General features: G+C 48.1%; 1 protein-coding gene across 2 annotated transcripts in view; it reads right to left on the minus strand.

The window, feature by feature from the left end:
* Window positions 1-17,557, minus strand: part of LOC126546944 (sterol O-acyltransferase 1) — a 110,818-nt gene that overhangs the window by 46,283 nt on the left and 46,978 nt on the right. The window contains exon 1 of one of the 2 annotated variants that reach the window (XM_055062974.2): window positions 14,434-14,710. The exons of the other annotated variant lie outside the window; for it this stretch is intronic. The gene's annotated coding sequence lies outside the window, so the exon portion shown is untranslated. Of the gene's footprint in view, window positions 1-14,433; window positions 14,711-17,557 lie in introns of those variants that run through there. 2 annotated transcript variants of the gene reach the window in all.

The following is a 17,557-nucleotide window of genomic DNA, read 5'->3' on the forward strand; positions in this document are numbered from 1 at the left end:
CTACAATACTGAGACGGGGCCCTTCAAAAAGAGAGAGAGAGAGAGAACGGAATTTGAAACATGAATAGGGTTGCCACAAAAAGAGCTTCTGCTCGTTTTCTCGGGCTGTTTTGCGTACATTCGCTTGTTTTCGTGACTGCGTGTGTGCGTGTGCGTCGTTATATTCGCATATTTGCCTTTCTTTACTCGAGTGGAATTTCGCAAACGTTCTTGATATTTGACTGAATTTAGTGTGTTTTTTTTTTTTCAGTGCTATTCGGAGTTTCAATTCTTTTCGTCGCACGGGGCCTACAAGATCACACCGGCACCGGCGCGACTTCAGAGGCCACGGTAAATGTCAACGAGATAGTCTCAGCTCATCATGACCGAGGAGGGTAGCGCGCCTCTTCGCACAATCCGTTCACAATATTTCTTCTATCTGCGCTATTACTACACTCTAATTAAAGAACCTTATGGTAGGAGCTCCCTCGACGGCAATTTAGAACTTGCAGTGTATGACCAAAACATTCAACGGGACCTGGCGAGAAAGCCCTTACCGATTACTGTAAAAACGCCGTGACACGTCAAAATTCTTTCCACCAGTATAAATGCGTGCAAAACAGTCGTGATACTACGCCTGAGGGCGATATAGCAAGTATGTATCTCGCAATATTTTTTTTTTATTCTAGAGACTCGCTTAGCGACATCTGAAACAATGGCGCTCACACATTGCTTCGTCTGCCGATATAAACGAGATCCCCGAAGAATTCGACAAGTGCTCGTGTGTCCCTTCTTTGTATCACGCCACTGCGTGGTCTGACAGAGCACTTGCTGTAGGTCAAATCACGTCACAAGTGTCAATGAGAATATTATCGCGCGCCCAAGATCAGCGGAAGCAGGAGCAATGCAAAGAATAGCGGACGTCTAATGATCTGGCAAAACGCCTGCTAGGTGAAACAAAAAAAGGGGTATAAGCTCGCACACGCTGAAATCATTCCTATGCTAGTCGATCTGCGGGGTATACGCATACGCGCCGCTGAAGATATTGCGGCGGTGGCGGCAGGACCATCTGCGAACGCATGACGATAAAGAGTTTTTCGTGGTTCACTTACTCCCTCTACTCAGTCCGGTTAAATAATATTTCCGCTCAGACACATAGAAAAAAAAAGAAAGATTACCGAGTCTAGCTTTGAGGGAATCATTCATAGGGCTTAACATCCCAAAGCGACACTGGGGCTATGGGAGATGCCGTATAGTGCAAGGCGGCTACGGATTAATTACGACACCTGGGGCTCTTTAATGTGCGCCTAAACCTAAGTCGAAAAGCACTTTCTTGCATTTCGCCTCGGTCATCGCGTCCTGGAGAGAAAAGGCTGGCGATCTTGCAGTAATATACCGGAGCCATTTAAGAGTACACTTGGGCGTCAATGCAAGGCTATGAGTTCCTCTCTCTTCCACGGGGCCTCGGCTTCCTCGAAGGCCTCGTTTCGGCTTTCCGCACAGAGCGCGCCTCGTCCTCGATTTTCCTCGAGCACCGCAAATGGTCGAGTAGAACCACCCGATCCCTTTCCACTGTTGCGTCACGTTTTACGCATTGTGTCAATCACGCGTTCGTTCGGTTGCCGCGCCGCGTTGAGAAATCCGCGCGCGCGGCTGTTTTCCACGCTGTGCGCGGCGATAGCGAAGGCCACCGAGTCCCACTTTTATCGGAAGAGGGGGTGAACGAGACTCGAAGCACGAGGGCAACTCTCCCCCTCCTCCCTCCCCCCGGGAAGGACGCGGGTCTAGGACGAAGAAAGAAGGTTTGCGCGCGGCGCGTTAAGCCGATTTGTAATTCGGTGCGCGTGGACAGGATTTCGGCGCGATACGATGAAAATGCAACGGCGGTCGCATCAGGTGCCACGAAGCAAATATACAAGATTTCCAAGGACAGTTTTTATTTATAAGGAAGGGCGCAGAGATTGCCCGCCTCTTACACTGGCTGCGGAATTTTTTTTTCTTTTTTTCACGCACTGAGAATCGTTGACGTAGATGCCTCAGAGGGAATTCTTTGTCTGAACCACCCGAAAGAATAAACTGGGCTGCGAGGATAGGTGGCTTCGGATTAAATTTGTTTACGTGGAGTTCCTCAAGGTGAACCTATTGGCGTTTTATCAGTGGACGAACAGGAGCACTTTCCAGGGACTCAATGAGCCGCCGTTCACCATCTCGCAAGTTACATAATTATGCGCGAGCGTTTTTGTTGTCCGTTGCCAATGGAATGCGGCCGATTGGAACGCCGACAAAGAGGGTGGTGCTAACGTAGACATGGCCGACGCGGGCCGCACAGCGGAAAATCTTTGAGAGAGAGAGAGAGAATAAACCTTTATTCTGAGCAAGCGCAGTCTGCGTCCTAGGTGGACGGCCTCCTTATTCCAGGTAGCCGCGGGTCATGGCCATCTCCCGTGTCCGTTCGATGAGGTTGCGCTGTCTCTTCGGGTCCGATAGCTTGGCATCCTACTGCTCTTCGGTTAGCGTTTACGTGTATACGGTGCCATTTTTTCCGACACATCACCATGCCGTATGGCATATAGGGTGTGTGGGACATTACGTGCAGAAGTATGGACACTGATTAGGTGAAATTCGGCGCAATAGGATACCGTGGACGTAGCTGTTGATTTGTGATTTCCTGAGGGTTACTTCCTCTTCCCTATAGTTGGGTTGGCGTGAGGTGGGGGTAAGTGATGGCGAGAAGAAAATTGATTAAATTCTGGGGTTTTACGTACCGAAACCACGATCTGATTATGAGGCACGCCGTAGTGTGGTACTTCGGATTAATTTTGACGTCCTGGGGTTCCTTTAACGTGCACCCAAGGCACGGTACACGAGCGATATTGCATTCCGCTCCCACCGGAATGCGGCCGCAGCGGCCTAGATCGAACCCGCGACCTCGAACTCAGCAGCACGACGTCGCAGTCACTGGGCCACCGTAGCGGGTGATGAGGGGAAGAAAGGAGATACATAGTCTTTGAGAATCATACTGAGCAAGGCATGTTGTTGGGCTAGTCGGTTCACAGACTCAGCAAAATTTTAAACTGCGCGAGGAAGACGGGACATGAACGGAAACATAGGCGCGAACACACTGCGCTTTACGTGTGCGTCTATTCATGTCCTGTCTTCCTCGCGCAGTTTGAAATTTTGCTGAATGTGTGAGAAACTTTTACTATCTACCTGGAAGTCGATCTACTGATATTGAAAATGGTGCGTATTGATAACTAATCCACTCAAAATACATATCTGAGGGACGCCGACGAGCCAGCCGTGGAAGACGACGACGAACGCGCGAGCAGTGGTACGAGCGCGTTCGCGTGGGACAGGAGTATTTGTTGACGCAGAAGGTAAATACACGGAACCATAGCCATAAACAGCTTCGCTGTTAGAAAATCAGCCCTCAACTAATCTATTTAGATTTCGTATTCCTGTTTTGTACTTACTGGCCTCACGGGCCACTTCGCTTTCGTATAATGCCGAAGCCACGAAGCGATCATTTTCTGGCTACAGCGTGGAGTGCGTACCTCAGTCATCGGCTTAATTCAGTTGAATAGACTGCGATAAAATGGGACGCTCAGGGGTTTCGCGTTCCGAAAACGTTGATCGGCTGTACGTATATATGCAGATGTCAACTGAGAAAACTGGACAAATGCCCGTGCAGATTGGGAAGCGACACTCGTCGATTGTAGCAAACGAAGTCGAGTTGTGAACAATCTGTTCTCGCATCCAGGCAAACGCTGTACTTCTACCGACGTCGGGCGAGGTGAACATGCTGCCGAACGACTTTTCTGTTTATAAACCATGCCGTGCCCGGTCAAAATTGCCGTCCGATCACCACTTTGCGCCCACGCGTCGTCCTTACGGGCACTGCAAGCGTTGCTCGTTTTCAGAGCTGCAAGACAGCGCTAACACCGAGAAAGAAGTGTTCGCTTTTCCTTTCGTCTCGCGACATGTGGGAGTGTGTCGCTGAAGCATCTTGGCTCAGTTTACAACTCGATCCGCTTTCAAGCATTGTTGGCCATGCGCCACTCCTTCGAAATTGAAGCCGCAGGGACAGCGAGGAGTTTCATATTGGAGAGTTTTAGGTTTGGGGACGCAAGCGGCTTGCGTACGCGAGAACTAGGGGCGACGCTACTGCGCATGCGCAGATCCGGACGTAGGGATCTGCGCATGCGCATTATCGTGGCCCCTAGTTTTTGCGTACGCAAGCCGCTTGCGTCCCCAAACCTAAAACTCTCCGTTCTCTTTTGATGCATTTCTTGCCCGAATCTAAGTGTCCTCGGACGGGCCTTTCGATCAACTGGCAGGGTGGTGGGAGGCGCTCGAACACTCGCATTGCGCGCGGCTCTACGTCGTGCACGTGTCGCCAACCACCCCCCACCGACCAAGTTGGCATCAGTGCCAACGAGAGAGGGACGATGCCGGGCCTCCCCCATCGAAAGGAGCGATGCGGTGCGGTTGTGATAGGGACAATGCGGGCCGTCCGTAGGCTAGCTCCGCGCGCTTTCCACCATTCTTTATCTTGCTATAGTTGGACACCTCGCAATGTCGGCCTGCGTTTAGCCTCAACCTGGCATTAAGCAGTGTCACTCTAATCGGAACGCCACGATGACTTCTAGCGTGGAAACCGTAACAATTCGTGAAGTTACGAGGTAAACCGTGCCGCAGCCTCGAATATTCAAATATTTTTGAGTGATCCGGCTTTAACGGTGAATTACACCGACTCACGCCAGCATGGCCTGTACCGTGTTTTGTGTGCTAATATACTGTAAAAATAAACAAAATGAAAATAAATAATAACAGGAGCTCTCGATAAAATCGTCGTATTTAATGATTAATCATTAAATCATTAAGATGGTTACGAATGATTAATTATTATATCATTCGACCTTATCTAGAGCAGTTCACTGGACTCATCGGGTCGGGAAAGTGGTATACCGAAGTCAGTCACTCCGCATGTGTACATACACCTGAACACTCCAGCATCAAGTGTGCTATAAATAGGTCATGGTATGCTACGTTCCGTGTAGCGTTTCCGAGTTAAATGTACACCATAAAAGGAAATGTTGGCTCCGAACATGAGGGCTTCAGATTAGCTCCTTGTATAGCTTGATCGCGTTCCGCTGAGAAGCCAATGCTTAACTGGAGGTAATGTACCCGAAAGCGCATTCGTCTAAAGGCTATATAGCATATCCGCCGCTGTATAGCGGTGCAGTGCTTCATCGCATTGTATTCGGCATCTCGCCGAAACAAGATCACCGCGAGTTCTTGCCCAGGACATAAAGAGACCTCGTAATCGTAACAGCTAACAGAGCGTGGAATCCACGACGCCAGCTTACTGCTCTGCGTATTCGCACGAAGTACCCGTAACAGGCCCGCAGCTTCAGAATTCAAAGCATCGAGAAGGGTATAACATTGCTCGAAACTTTTGATCGCCAGGAATGCCACGCGCTGAAGCTCGACCATAGGAGCATGCCGGTATATATGAACAGGAGCCGTATTTCACAACGATCCATTTCATTTTTCATTCTTTTCGCTCTTCTTCATCGGCTCAGATGGGATTCGAACACCGCCGTGCCGTGCCTGTTGACGCGACGCATGATTAAAAAAAAAGTAGGAAAAAAAAACAGGAATGTAAAAATGAAATTGAAGGTTACAAATTAAGGACCTTGAACAACGACCTACAAAGCGACCTGTGTCACTTTTGACAAAGGGAGTAAGTGCATAACGCGTTCGGCATGTAATCGGCTCAGAGAGTTCTCCACGCGTGATCTTTCTGATCTCTCGTCGCTTGAAGGACATCGCCCTTTGGTAAGGCGCGCGCTCTGTTACTGTAATAAGGACGAGCGTGCACAGGAAAGAACGCGGCCGCCGAAAGCATTCGCGATAAAATATATCATCAGGGAACGCCTCCTTCGGAGTGCAATGACCGGACGCTTGTTACGATGGGAGCATGTTTCAGAAATCAAGCGCCTACGAAGTCGAATGCGAAGATGCTTTCATGCTGCCTGTCTATGCGTGAGAAGGGATTACGAATGGCAGAGCCGCTGATTTGGCCCACCGACATCATCCTTATAGAGTACGGCTCAGGTCGCAACTCATTGCTCCAACGAATTGTTGTCTCGCCACCTTTATTTCGTGACACAGGACCACCGCGAAGGTAAAGAAAGAGAGGTGTTTGCAAAGCCACGTAAGCTCACAGGTAGCGCAGCTGCGCAAGAACAACACGCAGGAGTGGCACAGTTATTACGACAAGTTCCAAGCTGAGGAACTGTTAAGCGATGAACTTTAGCAGACCCGCCGTGGTTGCTCAGTGGCTATGGTGTTGGGCTGCTGAGCACGAGGTCGCGGGATCGAATCCCGGCCGCGGCGGCCGCATTTCGATGGGGGACAAATGCGAAAACACCCGTGGTACTTAGATTTAGGTGCACGTTTGCACCTAAAAACTTTGACCCCAGGTGGTCAAATTTCAGGAGTGCTCCACTACGGCGTGCCTCATAATCAGAAAGTGGTTTTGGCATGTAAACCCCCATAATTAAAAAAAGAGGAAAGCTTTAGCAGAACTTTGAAAGTATATACAGTTGCGAGGCACTATAGTTCTTCGCCTGCACGGCTTTCCCATGCATATGTGTACAGTCAGTGCAAGCCGCAATACCCGTCAATATTATGTTGTTTGTTTCTTCCTGGAGGGCACCCTCGCTCCTGTGAAAGCTACCATACGTAGTAACGTTTAACAAGTGCAACTGTGTATCTATACAATTCGCCGTGTATTGCACAAGCACTCAAACCGTCTACGCTTGATACTCCCGACGATAAGCAAGCAGATCAAACAGGCGCTCGATCATGGCGTTTTTGTACATTTGCACTGCAGGCCTGCAATACTTCGCGTATAACTACGATTCAATGTTCTCAGTCTAGGGAAAGAAGGCACGCCCACTCCGCATTCTGGAAAAATGAAAACCGATAACGCAGAACCATGATACCCATAACGCATAACATAGCCTATAAAAAAGGAGCGCGACGAAGCGGCGTATATATGCGAAAAACAAGAAAAGTGTAAACTGCGTTTGTGCGAACACGCGCATTGGTCGTTTCATAAGGGCTCCATTTCGTCTACAACAACTGTGCACGTCAGCTGACGGAACAGCAACTCCTCGCATTTCTCGAGATTTCTGAACTGCAGGTGGCAAAGGGCGTCGCGTCGGCGGAGCCACTTCAAAACTTCTCAGCGGCCCGTTCTGCCGAAACCGTCGAAGCGCCGCTGCCGCGTTCCCCGAGCTCGGCCTTGCACTTTGTAGGCCAGAGAGAGAGGAGGAAAGGAAGGGGGGGAGTTTAACCGGGTCACAACATTAGCTCTATGGCATAAGACGTGTGCTACAAAGACGTACTTTTGTAACCGGTCGAAACTCGACTCGCGTTAACTTTTCCACAGCTTACCTTATATATATGAAAATGATTTTCACATTAAATTAATCCATTGAGGCGCCAATTTATTCTCTCCATTCAAAATTTACTTTCGTGACATTTCTTGTACCATCAGAATCATGAAAACCGTACCCTTGCAGGGTCAATTGGGAAATTTCAATTTTTCAGTGAGTTTTCTCAAGTTTGCAAAATATGGACTCCATGCGAGAACGCTTTATAGGAGATTCAGATACGAGAATAACAACTATTTCATGTCTAGCATACTTGGAAAGCACCTATCCAGACACGTGATGTAAAGCATTGCGAAAACAATGAAAGCAATGAACTCGATAAGCAAAGACAAGCTGACACTGCGAGGGCAATTAAACGCCCAGCCGTCTACCTTGCAACTCGTTAAAATACATTACACTTATCATTCAACCTTGCAGTACTCGTCCAATAAGAAGTGCTTCAACATGTTTGCATTATGATTTAAATATTATAATTTTAATCAGTGCTTTTGATTTTGATGTACTACCTTCGCAGGCACAATTGTGCACATAGCGCCTGAAGGGGTAGCTTCGCGGTAATGTTGCTTTAATGCTCAACAGTTTCGGTCGGTGGACCGACCTTCGTCAGGGGTTACAGACCTACCGCAAGTGTGTCATACATATAAACGAGAAGAAATGGGGTTAACCGAGGGGCCCGATTTTTATTAAGCATATCATAAGAAGCCAACAAACATTGACTCCAAGGACAACATAGGGGAAATTACTTGTACTTACTAAATGAATTAAAGAAATGTTAAATTCATGGAAATGAAAGTGGATGAAAAAAATTATGCAGATACCACGCACAGTGGGAATCGATGTAAGCGAAGCTCTCTGTGCTGTTTGCTTTGATTGACGATAATTAGCGATGATGTTGACGGCGAATGTTTAATTTCTTCAACGTTTTGTCCAACACAAGAGTGGCAAGTTGATGTTAAACGTTACCTTGCGCGCACCATGCACTGCTGTCTGTCTGCGTAGTACACAAAAACACAAAGAGAGAGGTGTTTGCTTGAGGCGTTGTCGCCACATTTCATAACTTCTGAGAGCGTTGAGCATTGTCATTGCCTCACATGGCACATCGCATCGTGGCAGAAGCATTAAACTTGGATTAACCCGCCGCGGTTGCTCAGTGGCTATGGTGTTGGGATGCTGAGCACGAGGTCGCGGGATCGAATCCCGGCCACGGCGGCCTCATTTCGATGGGGGCGAAATGCGATTTAGGTGCACGTTAAAGAACCTCAGGTGGTCAAAATTTCCGGAGTCCTCCACTACGGCGTGCCTCATAATCGGAAAGTGGCTTTGGCACGTAAAAACTCATAATTTAATTTTTTTAACTTGAATTAGATTATGGGGCTGTACGTGCAAAACCACAATCAGATTATGAGGCAGGCCGTAGTGGCGCACTCCGGATTAATTTTGGCACCGTGGTGTTCTTTAACGTGTTCCTAAGTCAAAGTGCGCGAGCGTTTTTTATTTCGCTCCCGTCGAAATGCGGCTGCTTCGGTCAAATCCACGACCTCGAGCAATGCCATAGCCGCAAAGCTATCGCGGCGGGCACGGAAGTGTTGATCTGACGTGCGACCGCTTCCGTTGTGTCACCTAGACCCTGCGGTGCGCTTTAATTAATGTGGCTCTGCTTATGCGCGCCCTGCGTAAGTTGCCCGCTGGACATATTTCCATGGTTTTATTTTTCAGAAATAGCAGAAACTCACCGTACCGTACCGTACCTTGAACTTAAGTTCATCAAGCGTTCCCTTGCCTTCAAGAAGATAGGGGGTCAACCTGGGGGCCCGATTTTTATTAAGCATATCATAAGAAACCAACAAACATTGACACGAAGGACAACATAAAGGAAATTACTGGTGCTTACTAAATGAATGGAAGAAATGATAAATTAATGGAAATGAATTACCTGCGGATTGGAAGTTACCTGCCGCAAGTTGTTTTTTTTTCCATCCACTTTCCTTTTCATTAATTGATCATTTTTGTAATTAATTTAGCAAGTACAAGTAATGTTCCCTATGTTGTCCTGGGTGTCAATGTTTGTTGGCTGCTTATGATATATATATATATATATATATATATATATATATATATATATATATATATATATATATATATATATATGTGTGTGTGTGTGTGTCATTCACTCGCCGGCGGGCACCCCTGTCAGCGCATGCGGCTAACATGCTCGTTGACCATAGACCAGACGCCATTTGATAGCCGGATGTTACGTGTATGCAACCACGGAATGCATGCAGCAGGCAATGCAAACGTGTGTGGGTTCTGACTTGCGAATCGTGGAACATAAGAGAAGGAGGGGCACGTATCCCGATAGTGTGCACACTCGTCTGAATGAGAAGGCGACGAGAGGGCGACGCCTTTCTGTCCCCCTTCCTTTGTTGTCAGCTCTCTTCCCGAACATGCGCTGTCTCCGCGCAGCGTTCGACACACAAGCGGGCGCGATTCGGAGCGCATGCGCAACTTCGACGAGGCGTAGTAGCATGCTGTTGTCGTTGTGCGCTATCGAAATCGCCGCGAGGGGCGTCCTTCAGCCACGCGGAGGCTTTATCGAAGCGCGATACGTATGATAGGCGGCTATCACCGAGCGATGCGGTGCAGACGCACTCGCGAGGGCTCGCTGGGTGTCACGACAGCCATACCGGTCACTCGTCTTTCAGTTTACAACGCGGCACGCTACTCAAGAGAAGGCAAACTGAAAAGTAATTATAAAAAGTGTGCACATCCAAAGCGCATGTTGTAAACCATGTGAATCGAAACTATCGCGAAGCGGGTAATTAAATGCTACATGCAACTAGCTGCCGACGCGTACAATTGTATTTATTTCCATCTTGTGCAACGCGTAATTTCATGCAATGTTTATGCGCTGCACAGGTCACAAGTGTGATGTCATGCTATGCTTATACACTATACACTGTTCACAAGATATACGCCGATAAGTAACCACCAGTTTAGGTAGCTGCGCACTGAGACGTCGACAATGTTTGATCTTGTCGAGGGAAGAATGGTGAGGAGAGGTGTAGTGCAGACAGAAAAACGGCACGTGTGTAATATATACCACAGTACAGGTGTAAGTACACTCGGTCACAAAATTTTACGGAACACAAAATCTGAGAAAAAGCTGGATGTCTGCGCAGCCTCACAACGCAGCCTAGTATTCGCATTCACAGCCTCTACCAGTATATGTGAAAAACATTTTGATGGTCTGTTTTACTGACTACTGCTACTGGCTGCTCGGAAATTGAACACTTTCTGAGATCCCGTGGTCCGTAAACTTTTGTGGTTGGCTGTACATTTCAAGGCTTCTACACCCCCTGCGTCACAATGGCACATATCCATTCTGTGGGATTCTGAGAAACACGCAGATCCAACGCTATGTTGGAAGTCTTAATGACGCGACGCTTGTTTGAGCTAGCGAATTAGCAGCGGCAGCGATTGACACGCGCACCGTCTCGTTGCCTATAGCTGTTGGCTCACCGCGTCACGAAAGCGATGGGGCTTGTCAAGGGAAGAATGGTGATGCGATGCGTACGGCACAGAGGAGCACAGCACGTGTCTAAGTACATTTAAGACTTCGATGCCCATTGTGCCCCATTGGAGAATGCCCATTCTGGGGATTGTCCAAGAATGGGCACAAACCCAGTGGCGTAACAATGGTTTATAAACTGAATGTACCAAAAATCAAGGAAGCCGTTGAATATGCAGCGCTATTTCATTAAGAAACCCGCGCGCTTTAGATACCTGCGCGACCACATTATATGTACAGGCTTTATGTCGCGATTCATTGCTTGATTACGCAGAACGGAGGTGCGCTCACTGGCGCTACGCTAGTCGGGGACCGGCGGGGTGTAAGCAAAGAAAGCTTCGCTCGAGAAGCATCTCTATTGCTATTAGACGAGGTTCGCAAGTGAAGACATACACATACGAAGTCGTGAGGAGCAGTAGTGGAACAAGGCATAATGTTGCTACAGCCAACGATTCGACAAAGCGACTTGCCTCGTTCAGGGCCATAATGGAGACAAGCATACCTTGTGAAAACGTCCTTGTTCCACTACTGGTCCTCACGTCAAGCCTCCATCTTACTGTGAACTTCTCGGTCTTGTTTCGATTACACGCTATGTATAGACAGGAAGAGCGCCTCCTGTCTACTTCGTCTGCCTTAATTTGTGCCCCTCGACTATGAGTCACCACAACAAGAAGTGCTCCCAAGATCTGTATTGTGCAAAGGAGGGGTGGAGGCCCACTAACGTGGGCCTCCACGATGGCAACTTAGCGAATAATACCGGTGCGCAGCAAGACAGAACAAGGACAGACTGACAAACTTCAATAGTTCAGGACTTGTATTCGTCCTTCGACTTACATGTGCGCCGTCTTCGCTTATGCACTTTCGTTCCAATCATTCCCGTTATGACTTTTGCAGCTGTGTCGGCGGGAAATTTCCGTATAATTGCAAGGCTTCACACTCGGTCACTTGAGCGTGTGAACCGTACATCACTCCCAAGCCCAGTAACGACCATAATCAGAGAAGCAGAGGTGCCTGAAGAATCTCAAGAGGAACAAGGAGTTGAGTCTCCGCCTTGCTCTGTATAGCTACAGCAATGTTTGGGTAGCGCTTGCCGTTGTGCTGAAAACGGTATTTTAGTTCAAGCAAGCCAGGTGAATAAACTAGCGTTTCTTGACAAAGGGTCAATTGATGAAACCAGAGAGATCGATATATATAAAAAGGAACAAGTTGCTCTTCGCACATTAAGGTGCAAGAAGGCACACGTAAGCGGCAGCTGTGCTTCAAGGAACAATTGCCACACTGCGATCCTCCTTTGCATCCTTAGTGCATGCACTTTCCCTAATATCTTCAGTGCTGCGGCTTCAGTTTGCTTACAGGGGCAGATTCTGACAAACTTAACGGCTCTAAAGTAACGATGAACGAAAAGACAAATAAAGCGCTCGTGTGCCTAAGTGTGGGAATTTTCGCGCAGTCATCACAAAAAAAAAAAAAGGAATTGCGGGAACAGAAGAGCACCGCCTTATCGGGCAACAATCACTCTTCTAATAGAAGGTGAAAAAACAGCTAAAGAACGCAACGCACACAGGAACAGAAGACGACGGGAGGAAGCTGGACTAACAACTGAACTTTTTATGTATTATTTATTTGTTACTTCCTCAATAAATTTCACTTTTTAGTCTAGCTTCGTCCCGTCGTCGTCTATTCCTTTGCACGTTGTGTTTTTAGTTGGTTGTTCACCTTCAATCATTACCAACTGGACGAGATTTCGACCTTATTGAATCGCTGTTCTTTTCGCACAGGGAGATGCTTTGCCACATAGTGGTAAGTCACTGATCACGATGAGCTTTTTCCCGTGACCAGATAGGCTGAAAATATCTTTTTTTTTTACACTAGGTTTTTCCGGGCGAGTGTGCTGTATATAAACTCGATTCCCGCTGCCCTTGGAGAATCTACATTGTGCATACGAGTGGGCTCGAGTCGTTCGGAGTGTCAGGGGCAAAGCGAACATCTCAGCGGCTCAAAAACACTCTCATCATCTTCGACTGGCCATCTCGAAGCGTTCAGGAAAAGCTACGATGGACAAGCATTAGTGAGACAGCATTCACGAGGTAAGAGAGTTGTAGTATAGCGATAGCCACTCTTCCTTATCGCCGTTAGTGCCCACTAAGTGACGTTAGAAACTTGCTTCTCGTCTGAGCGCTGCCTCCTACAAGGAGGGACTATTTGCAATCAAGTCCTAGTGTGTTGTCTGTGACGTGCACTGTGCGTATCGTCTCATTTCTCATCAGCCCAAGCTGGAGTAGCAAGCCAGACAAACCGATTCAGGATAAGTTTAAAAGCCTATCTCTCTCACTCACTCTCGTGTGAAGCCCTGCGAACCTTGACAAATCTTATCGTTTGTTTTTAAACATGCGTGAGGCAGTTTCTTGCAAGGGCGAGAATATGAAATTGGCGAATGTGAACATCTTAAAAAGGCCGCCATGACACAGTCTCACCCCCCCACCCTCCCCCCGCTCTCTTTTCAGAAGTTTTGCACTAAGTACAATGTCTCACGCTCTGGCAGAAAAACATTGTAAGGTTTAAATATCGGTCCATCGCTCAAGACGGGCAGTTTATGCTATTTTTTCGTAATGTATACGACGATGCTCGTGTCGTGTTTCGCGTGTAATGTTGCTTTAGTTTATATTAAAGGACTTAACACGTTAATTGGGCCAGTTTCTACTTACTCAACCTTGCTAACCACCGACAAGCATTATCTGATATATTTTTTCCGACTATCAGAGCCTTGGCGCTTAGATCCAGTCAGATATTTGTGCCTAGTTTGATAAACACCGGGGTGCTTGATTTTACTATGGTAAAGATGAAGTGATGATATCTGTATGAACAGCTACCTGCGTTTTTTTTTTTTTTTGTTTCGCTTTTCCACAACCGGCGCCCATATAGAATGCAGGGCTATGGAAGATATGATCAAAGATAATTTTCTCTCTATTAACACTCTCCGAAGAGTGCTAGAATGTATTCAGAATAAGAAAGAAAAGAAACAGGTAGGCTGTTCCCCCCAACGACAGGTTTCAACAATGATTCATTTCTCTCGGACCCGGCGCCGAAGGACGGAGTAAACCCAGAACAAGCTACACAGGTGCGAGCAATTGGCCTTTACGAAGCTCGAAATTCACTGATAATGAGCACGCAAGATAGCCTGCGAAGCCACTGGAACAAGGAAGAAAAGCGACAAGAATTTTCTCAAATGCTGGCTGTGCCGTTTCACTCCGTTTTTCGGCGCCGGGTCCGAGAGAAATGAATCATTGTTGAAACCTGCGGTCGTGGGCGACCAGCCTACCTTTTTCTTTGAATGACAGTTGCGAACTGTTTGTTTGGCGCGTGAGAGCCAGTCTGACGCAACGGTTGCGCGAAGGACGCCGTCGTTGCATGCGAACCTACCTGGCACGAAACTTTTGCCGCCTCGCTCGAGACCGCCGGCGTTGACTCGGGTGTCCCTCGGCGAGTTCGCGCTGAAGGCAACAGAACTGACACTCGCTGTTTGCTGGCCGACTCGTGCGTCCGGCTACTTGGCCTCTCGGGGGCGTCCGCGTGCTGGTGCGCTTTGCGGAGCGAGAGCGCGCGCTGCGTCTCCGGCAGCAGTCGGTGTTGAAGTGCCGGCACGGCGCAGCCGGCGTACCGCGGGTGCTCCCCTTCGGTACGGACGGGCGGAACTGACGCGCTCCCCTTCGGCGTACGGCAGATGACTAGGCGGCCACCAGTGCACGTGCACTCAGCGGAGACACAACACCCTCCTCCTTCTCCTCATCCCCTCCGACCGGGGCAACCCTCCCTCAACACCGATTGCCGATCAAAGGCAAAGCGCCGGCGGGTCGACAACGGCTTCCCCCGCCCCCTCTTCCAGCACAGTCGGTCGACTACCTTCCGTCACCACCCCCCCCCACGCCCCCTGGAAAGACCAGCGACCCTCCTCAGACCGAAGGATGTCCCCGGCACAAGCCGGCGCGCAGGAGAGCGGGCAGCGGAAATTTGGCAGCAGCCACTGATCGGGCTCGTCGATTCCCCTTTTCCATGGGTGACAACTTTCTACTTTTGTTTCCCTTACGCAGCGCGGCGACACACTCGGTGACATGAGAGACGGTCTGGCTGTTGCCAGAAAGGCGTTGCATGGTCGAAGGCTGTATATAGTAGGGTCACCGTCGAATGCTTGTTATTGTATAAACACTGTAACCGGTCGCCGAGGCGGCCTCATACAAGGAAGTCTGCGTCTCAAGAGTGTCTGCGTGATGCATTAGCACAGACATACCGCCGTATGGTGAGAATGATCTTATGATAAACTGAGCCTTTAAGACTGATCCGAACTGGGTCCTGTCCGCGAGAGCTACAATAAGCTTTATTTAAACGACCAAAACTCCGCGTCCAGGCTTTTCAATTATTATTATTTTTATTTTATTAGAGAGAGAGAGAGAGAGAGAGATGTTTTCTCTAGGGTGGAGTGCTTTAGTCAAACATATTTTTGCACTTACATTTCGAAGCGGCGAGAATGAACGAAGCCGGCTTGCGACCTGATGCAACACGAAGACTGCTATAACGTTGCCGGTCGGCTCGTGGCAACATTTCTACTTTAAATATAGTTTCAAGGTCACTGAGTAGTAAACACAGTGAGATATTACGCCTTGGTACCTGCGCAACCGATGTGACGTGGTTATTGAACTGCAGCTAAAATGAGTGTAAGCCGATACACGTGGACCAAGTATTTTTTTTCTCTCACATCAGGGAGAAGCTAGATGTGTCTGCGTTATCAAAAGCAAATGTCTCATGAAAAAAAAAAGGAACAAGAAGAAAGTAGATAAGTTCGGCTCCACGGGCCGACGTTTTTAGTTTCAATTCACGCCTTCGAAGACTGTTTGTACAGCTTATAGGCGAAGACACGTGCACTCTAGACGTGCTGCAGATATGTGGAGGCAGCTCTGCGCAGCCGTTTGCTTTATGCTTGCCAGGCAGTGCACGCTACATATAGCGAGCTGCGTCTGGAAATTACTTGATATGCTCCGGGTCCTACAGACCGACGTAATGTGTGCGAGAAAATAGGGATTCGTTACCTTCGATGTTGTGTCTGTCTAGTTCTTTAACGTACCAATACGGTGTTTTAGCATAGAACTGTCCGGTATCGCGATTCGCGCCAGCGCAAAGTCATCTGCACATCCGCAGCCATTCCCGGCCGCATGTGCTGATTGACCTGCGTATTGCAGTGGCAGATCGATCTGTGCGAAATCGTCCCGAATAAAGTTTTTTTTGCGCGAACGTTTCGGTTTCGCTTGTCAGGGAAGCCAGCGGCAGAGCGGTAACGCTGTGGGAAAACGTTCTAAAACAAACCAATTCCGCTTACAACGAACTACAAAATGATTGTGCATGCTCTCAGTGTGCGCCAGGCTATCCGCATGCAGTAATTGCGCCAAACTTGGTGCCAAGCGCACACAGTTTTACGCTATAACTATTTTTGGTACGAAACTCTACGGATGGATGGATGGATGCGATGAGTGTCCCCTTTGAAATTGGGCGGTGGGTTGCGCCACCAAGCTCTTGCTCTTATTTTACCTAATGTCCTGCCTACATTAAGAAGAAAAAGAAACATATACACACAAACAATTCTCAGCATCAAGAGAGAGAGAGAGAGACAAAGGAGAGGAAAGACAGGGAGGTTAGCCAGTGTAAGTCCCGGCTGGCTACCCTGTGCTGGGGAAAGGGGTAAAGGGAATAAAAGGAGAAAGAAGAAGAGGAAAAAAAAAATGGAAAAACAAAGAAAATTGACACATCAAACTTGCTGAACCACTATTGGGAACTTTGTTTCGGTAAGCCTCCGTTGTTTGTGGTCTCCCTACTTTTCTGCCACCAAACCTTCAAACGCATATTACTAATCTCTATTGCCGACATGTTTACTTTCCCCCTGCTATCCCTGATTCCAAATGCTCCAAGGAGGCCAGAGGAGCCTAAACCTCTGGTTAGATATCTTCACATTCTAATAAAACACGTTCATCGTTTGCCTAGCTTTACCGCAGCAAGCACATGCTTCTTCCTTGGTGTACCTTGCTTTATCTACGCACGAGTTCGCGGGATCAAATCCTGGCCGCGGCGGTCGCATTTCGGTGGGGGCGAAATACAAAACACCCGTGTACTTAGATTTAGGTGCATGTTAAAGAACCCCAGGTGGCCAAAATTATTTCGGAATCTCCCACTACGACGTCACCCATTGCCGCCACCCATGAGATTGTCTCAGCCTCTCCGACGTTGCGTTTGACTTTCATTGTTGCCCTGTTGCTTACTATACCGGTCACATACTTGTTGGGAAGTTTCCAGTTTTTTTTTTCCTCCACTGTGAATCAATCTTTTTCCTGTCCGAATACCTGAACACTCTCGCAACCATTTACGTTTTTTAATATTCCTCAGTCGTTCTTCTAAATCAATTTTACTCTGAGCTTCCCTCAGTTCAAAACTTGTCCAGCCCATATCACCCTGCGCAGGTTCATTTGTAGTCTTCCCGTGAGGGTCCAATGCGAGGTGTCAC

Source organism: Dermacentor andersoni, chromosome 1 (genome assembly GCF_023375885.2).
Source record: "Dermacentor andersoni chromosome 1, qqDerAnde1_hic_scaffold, whole genome shotgun sequence".
NCBI lineage: Eukaryota > Metazoa > Arthropoda > Arachnida > Ixodida > Ixodidae > Dermacentor > Dermacentor andersoni.